We start from the raw sequence: 6,745 nt of genomic DNA on the forward strand, positions 1-6,745 counted from the left end.
CTTAAGGATGGAGATGCTAACTCAAAGTATTTTCATTCGGTTCTGGCGAGCCGCCATCGTAGGAACGCTATGTCTGTTATTCAAGTTGATGGGGTTACTCTTGAGGGTGTTGAACCGATTAGGCAGGCAGTGTTTTCGCATTTTGAGTCTCACTTTAAGGCTTCTAACGTGAATCGGCCCGGGATGGATGATCTCCAGTTTAAAAGATTGAACCATGTGGAGAATGGTAGTATAATTAAACCTTTCACGGAGGCAGAAGTGAAATCCGCTGTGTGGGATTGTGATAGTTTTAAAAGCCCTGGTCCCGACGGGATTAATTTTGGTTTCATTAAAGACTTCTGGGCTGAATTGAGGGGCGACATTATGCGTTTTATCTCCGAATTCCACCGGAATGGAAAGCTTGCTAAGGGTATAAATTCTACTCTTATAGCTCTAATTCCTAAAGTTGATAGCCCCCAAAGGTTCAACGATTTTCGGCCTATATCGCTTATGGGATGCCTTTATAAAATTTTGGCAAAGGTTTTAGCGAATAGGTTGCGTCTTGTGATTAGGAGTGTGATTTCTGAGGCTCAAACGGCGTTCGAAAAGGACAGGCAAATCCTTGATGGCATTCTTGTTGCAAATGAGGTGGTGGACGAGGCCCGAAGGTCTAAAAAGGATCTTATGTTGTTCAAGGTTGATTTCGAGAAAGCGTACGACTCGGTGGACTAGGGCTATTTGGATGATATTATGGAGAGAATGTCTTTTCCTGTCTTATGGAGGAAATGGATTAGAGAGTGTGTTTGTACGGCTACTGATGACTTCACGTCATTACTATGTTTTAACCACATTTTAGGGCATTTCTAGATAGCATTTAGTATGTTTTTATGCAAGAATAAAGAGGAAAAGAATCATGACAAGAATGCTCGGAACACAAGGATTTGAGGCCAAAAAGTGAAGGAATAGAAGTGTACTGCGCCTAGACCAAGGAAGCATCACGCGCCGCGCCCAGAAGCTGCTAGAAGTGTCTGTAGATTCTGCCAAGCTGGCGCGCCGCGCAGAAACGATGCTGGAATTGTCTGAAGATTCTGTTAGTCTGCGCGGCGCGCAGACGGGCTGGCGCGGGGCGCCGGTACGCAGATTACACCATATATATACTTTTTCTGTTCAGAATTAGGGTTGGACAGTTTTGACGGCGACAGAGGCACTTTTGAGATCAAGATCAGAGCACGAATTTCTTCATTGTTCTTCATTGTAATGAATTCTTTCACTCTAATTATTGTTGTTTCTATGATTATGAGTAACTAAACTCTATGATTGGATCCTAGGGGATTCTAGTTATTATTGTCTTGAACCATGAATTTCATATGATGTTTTAATATAATTACGAAGTTAGTTTCATTCTTTTATCTCTTGTTCTTAATGCTTTATACAACGTCGCGAATTGTTTGATGATTATAATTGTTTGTTTACTAAGACATTAGAAACGAATTGATTGACCTAGAGATAATTGTACAATTAACTTATTCTTTAGACATATAGGTTCGTTAATTGTGAATTCAAGGATTAAAGGGAAACAAACCTCAATTGATTATAGGTCATACTAAGACATTAGGGATTGATAATCAATTGAGAGGACTATGTACCAAGACATTGGACATAGTTATTTATTTTAATCGAATCATGGAACTAAGTTTGTAATTTGTTAATACGCATGAGATATCCGAGACAATAGTGATTAGATGAACCGAAAAGATCCAATCGCCTTCGCATCTTGAAAGAAAACCTTATTTTCTTGTCATTTACTTTCTCAAGTCTGAAATCTGAACACTTCCCCCTATTTTATTTTATTGCAAATTACTTTTATATGATCCAATTTACTCGTATTTGATTCGGAACAATCCCTGTGGATACGATAATTATATACTTACTTTGATACTTCATCAAATGGCGCCGTTGCCGGGGATTGTTGAGTGAATCAACAAGGCAATTGGACCATACTTAGTAGTTTTATTGTTTTATTTTTATTTAGCATTCCTTTAAGAAGAAAAACATATAAAAATTAGTCCTAAATTGTTTTTTATTTTCTTTTTCATTCTTGTGTAGTGCAGTTGCTTCTAAAGGTATTTTCTGGTTGTTTATGCAAGGTAGGAAAGCAGCAAGAGAACTTGTCTTTGATCCTGAAATAGAGAAAACAGCTAAAGCAAACAGAAAACCTGTTCGGTTAGCCCGAGAGGTTGCCCGGTTAGCAGGTGTTGCACAAGAAAGTAGTGAACAAGTGGTTTCTAGTCCAGACACATCAGACAACGAAGCCAACATCATGGCTGGAAATCCACCACCGCCTCCACCAGTTGTGCCTGAAAGGACGTTAGGTGACTATGGCCAAAGAAACAACGGAGAGCTTGCCAATTTGGGTTTTCAACCTAGGAATCCCGTATCTTTTGACATCAAGAATTCAGTGCTCAGCGCCCTTAAGGAAAATCAATACTCAGGGGCTGAAACACAGTGCCCAAATCTCCATCTTGAGCATTTCTATGAAGCATGTGATTACACAGATCCACCAGGTGTAACCGCATCGGATAAGAGGTTGAGGCTTTTTAAGTACTCTTTAACTGGAAGAGCAAAAGACTGGTTAGACACAATACCACCGAATACTATTAACACTTGGCAAGAGTTGGAGATGAAGTTTATGGATAGGTATTTTCCCATTCATAAGTACCTTGAAAGAAGGCAAGACATAACAAGCTTTGAACAAGGAGATTCTGAAACTCTATATGATGCATGGGAAAGATTCAAACTTTATCTGAAGAAATGTCCTAAGCATGGGCTTGATAATCATACCCAGATGCAGCACTTCACTCAAGGGTTGAGAGCTCAAACTAGAATGTTCTTGGATGCATCAGCAGGTGGGTCTTTGAAGAATAAGAATCAAACTCAAGCTAGAGAGTTGATTGAATCCATGGCTCAAAATGAATACCGAGTTCAAAATGATCGCGGTGCAAAGAAGAAGCCAGGCATGTTGGAGCTTGATACTCAAACCGCTCTTTTAGCTCAATCAACTTTGATGAATACTCAAATGGCAGCAATGTTGAAACACTTTACTAATTCTTCGAATCCACAAATGCAAGTCATGGCAGCTCAAGATGTGAAATGTGATTTTTGTGGGCAAGGTCACTCAAATGGTGAATGTTTTCCTGAAGGTTCGGAGGAAGCTAAGTATTTAGCTAATTTCAAGAGGAACAACCCCAACCACAACCCGTATTCAAACACTTATAATCCGGGTTGGAGAGATCATCCAAATTTTGGTTGGGGAGGAAATCAAGGCTCTTCTCAATCTCAGCAACAACCATCTTCACAAAATTCTCAACAAAGGAAACCGTCTCAATTAGAAGATACTCTTACTCAATTTATCAAGGTGACTCAAGGAAATTTTGAAGCTATGAAGGTTAGCCAAGATCAGATGAAAGCTAACCAAGACATTGCCAACAAAAATCATGAAGCTTCAATCAAAAATCTTGAAACACAAGTGGGTCAATTGTCAAGGCAGTTCGCGGCCACTCAAAATAATGGATTTGAAGGTTCTACAAAAGATAATCCTGGTCATGAAAGCTGCAAGGCAATTAATTTGAGAAGTAGAGTGGTTCCTTCACCTGAAGTTGTGACGAAGAAAAAAAGTGAGTCTACTGTTGAGGGAGTGAACAAAAAAAAATGATGTTGAGGGAGAAGTTGAAAAAGAGTGTGAGATAGTAGCTGATTCTGAAGTTGAATTTGAGGAGTTAGTTGAAAATGAAAAAAATAAAAAAATTGAAAAAGAGAGTGATGAGAAGCTAGTTGAAAAGAAGAGAGGTAAGGGGGTGGAAGAGAAAGAAGTTTACAAAGAGAAGGAAAATTCATTCCAGGCCAAATTACCATATCCGCGCAAGAAGAAGGCAAAGGCAAATGATCACCAACAATTCAAGAAGTTTATGAAGATGCTTAATGATCTTCAAATTAATATTCCTTTTGCAGAGGTGTTGGAGCAGATGCCGGTTTATGCCAAATTTATGAAAGAGCTTTTGACAAAGAAGCGGAAACCTCTTGATGATGACACGGTTGATATGACGGAGGAATGTAGCGCTATAATCCAAAGGAAGCTTCCTCAAAAGAAGAAAGATCCCGGAAGTTTTACTATACCATGTTCTATAGGCAACATTTCCGTTGGTCGCGCTCTTTGTGATTTGGGAGCTAGCATCAACTTGATGCCCTTATCAATGATGAAAAAGATACCTGGAGCTGTGGCAAAACCCACCAGAATGCAACTCTCTTTGGCTGATCGATCTATTGTGCATCCATATGGCATACTTCATGATGTCTTGGTGAGGGTGGCTGAATTCGTTTTTCCGGCTGATTTTGTAATTCTTGATATGGAAGATGATGCCGAGGTGGAACCATTGTTATTGGGTAGGCCATTTTTAGCTACCGGAAGAGCATTGATTGATGTTGAGATGGGAGAACTTATGTTGAGAACACATGGAGAGCAAGTCATGTTTAATGTGTTCAAAGCCATGAAGCACCATGACGATGAACCACAATGTTTCAAGGTTGACGTGATAGAGGAAGTGGTGGAAGATGTCTCAGTTGAAGAAACACCATCCTTACCATTAGAAAGAGTCATTGCTAATTCTATTGATGATTTGGAAGAGGAATGGGACAAAGAGATTGAAATTTGCCTCCGTCAACTTGAGGCATGTAAAGTAGAAGAGACTTCGAAAGAGTTTGAAAATGTGTATGCGGTAGAGGAGAAAGAAAGTGTTAAAGAAGATCCAAAAGACACTACTCCCGAGTTGAAAGAACTTCCTTCTCACTTAAAATATGTTTTCTTAGGGGAAGATTCTTCACAACCGGCAATCATAAGTAGTGAGCTGAGTTCACTTGAAGCGGAGAAGCTTGTAAGAGTATTGCGTGCTAATAAAGAAGCTATGGGTTGGAGCATTGAGGATTTGAAGGGAATTAGTCCCGGATTTTGTATGCACAAGATAAAAATGGAAGATGAATATAAACCAGTGGTGCAACCTCAAAGAAGACTCAATCCAACCATGAAGGAGGTAGTGAAAAAGGAAGTTCTTAAACTTCTAAAAGCAGGTATGATTTATCCAATTTCGGATAGTGCTTGGGTGAGTCCGGTTCATGTTGTTCCCAAAAAAGGTGGAATGACGGTTGTAAGGAATGAAAAAAATGAATTAATACCAACTCGCACAGTCACCGGTTGGAGGATATGCATTGACTACCGGAGATTAAACCAAGCAACACGGAAAGACCATTTTCCACTTCCATTCATGGATCAAATGCTAGAAAGGCTTGCGGGGCAGGCGTATTATTGCTTTTTGGATGGATATTCCGGGTACAATCAGATTGTTGTAGACCCGGCTGATCAAGAAAAGACGGCGTTCACATGCCCATTCGGAGTATTTGCTTACCGGAGGATGCCGTTTGGTCTATGCAATGCACCGGCGACTTTTCAGCGGTGTATGTTATCCATTTTTGCCGATATGATGGAAAATTCAATCGAGGTATTTATGGATGATTTCTCTGTTTTTGGAAAATCTTTTGATCATTGCTTAGCTAATTTGAATGCTGTTTTGAAAAGATGCATAAGTACCAATTTAGTCTTGAATTGGGAAAAATGTCATTTTATGGTTAAAGAAGGAATTGTGCTTGGACACAAAATCTCTTCAAAAGGCATTCAAGTTGACCAAGCAAAGATAGAGGTTATTAAGGATTTGCCTCCTCCCGTGAATGTTAAGGGAGTGAGAAGCTTTTTAGGACATGCCGGTTTCTATCGGCGTTTCATAAAAGACTTCTCCAAGATAGCAAAGCCCTTAAGCAACCTCCTTGTGAAGGAAAATGATTTTAAATTTGATGATGATTGTTTGAAAGCTTTTGTTGTTATCAAAGAAAAGTTGGTCACTGCGCCCATAATCATTGCACCTAATTGGGACCTCCCATTTGAACTAATGTGTGATGCAAGTGATTATGCGGTTGGAGCGGTACTTGGCCAACGACATGAGAAGTTTTTCCATGCCATATACTATGCGAGCAAGGTTTTGAATGAAAATCAAATCAATTATACCACCACTGAAAAAGAATTGCTCGCAATAGTGTTTGCCTTGGAAAAATTTCGCTCTTACTTAATTGGTTCCAAAGTTGTTGTGTTTTCAGATCATTCAGCACTTAAGTACCTCTTAACAAAAGGCGATTCAAAGCCTAGGCTCTTGAGGTGGATACTACTTTTGCAAGAATTTGATTTGGAAATTAAGGACAAAAAGGGAGTAGAAAACGTGGTGGCTGACCACTTGTCAAGGTTGGATAATCCCATGGTAACTATAAAGGAGAAGTGCATCAATGAGGACTTTCCGGATGAAAAACTTTTAATGATTTCAAAACGGCCTTGGTTCGCCGATATGGCAAACTTTAAGGTTGGTAATGAGATTCCGGAAGAGTACTCTTATCAACAAAAGAAAAAGTTTTTTTAGAGATGCTAACTTCTACTTTTGGGATGATCCATACCTTTTCAAGGTGGGGCAAGATGGTGTGATCCGGAGATGTGTTGATGAGGATGAGGCACAAAGTATAATGTGGCATTGCCATAGTGCTCCTTATGGTGGACATCATAGTGGACAAAGGACTGCGGCTAAGATTCTTCAAAGCGGTTTCTTTTGGCCAACACTATTCAAAGATTGCGTGGAGTTTGTTAAAAGGTGTGATAATTGCCAAAGAACCGGCAATG

General features: G+C 39.7%; 1 non-coding gene across 1 annotated transcript; it reads right to left on the bottom strand.

The window, feature by feature from the left end:
• Positions 1–2,703: 2,703 nt before the first annotated feature.
• LOC123887806 lies at positions 2,704–2,809 on the bottom strand. The gene has a single exon (XR_006801800.1). It is a non-coding gene; the product is annotated as a small nucleolar RNA R71 (small nucleolar RNA).
• Between the last annotated feature and the right edge of the window lie 3,936 nt (positions 2,810–6,745).

Source organism: Trifolium pratense, linkage group LG5, assembly GCF_020283565.1.
Source record: "Trifolium pratense cultivar HEN17-A07 linkage group LG5, ARS_RC_1.1, whole genome shotgun sequence".
Taxonomy (NCBI): domain Eukaryota; kingdom Viridiplantae; phylum Streptophyta; class Magnoliopsida; order Fabales; family Fabaceae; genus Trifolium; species Trifolium pratense.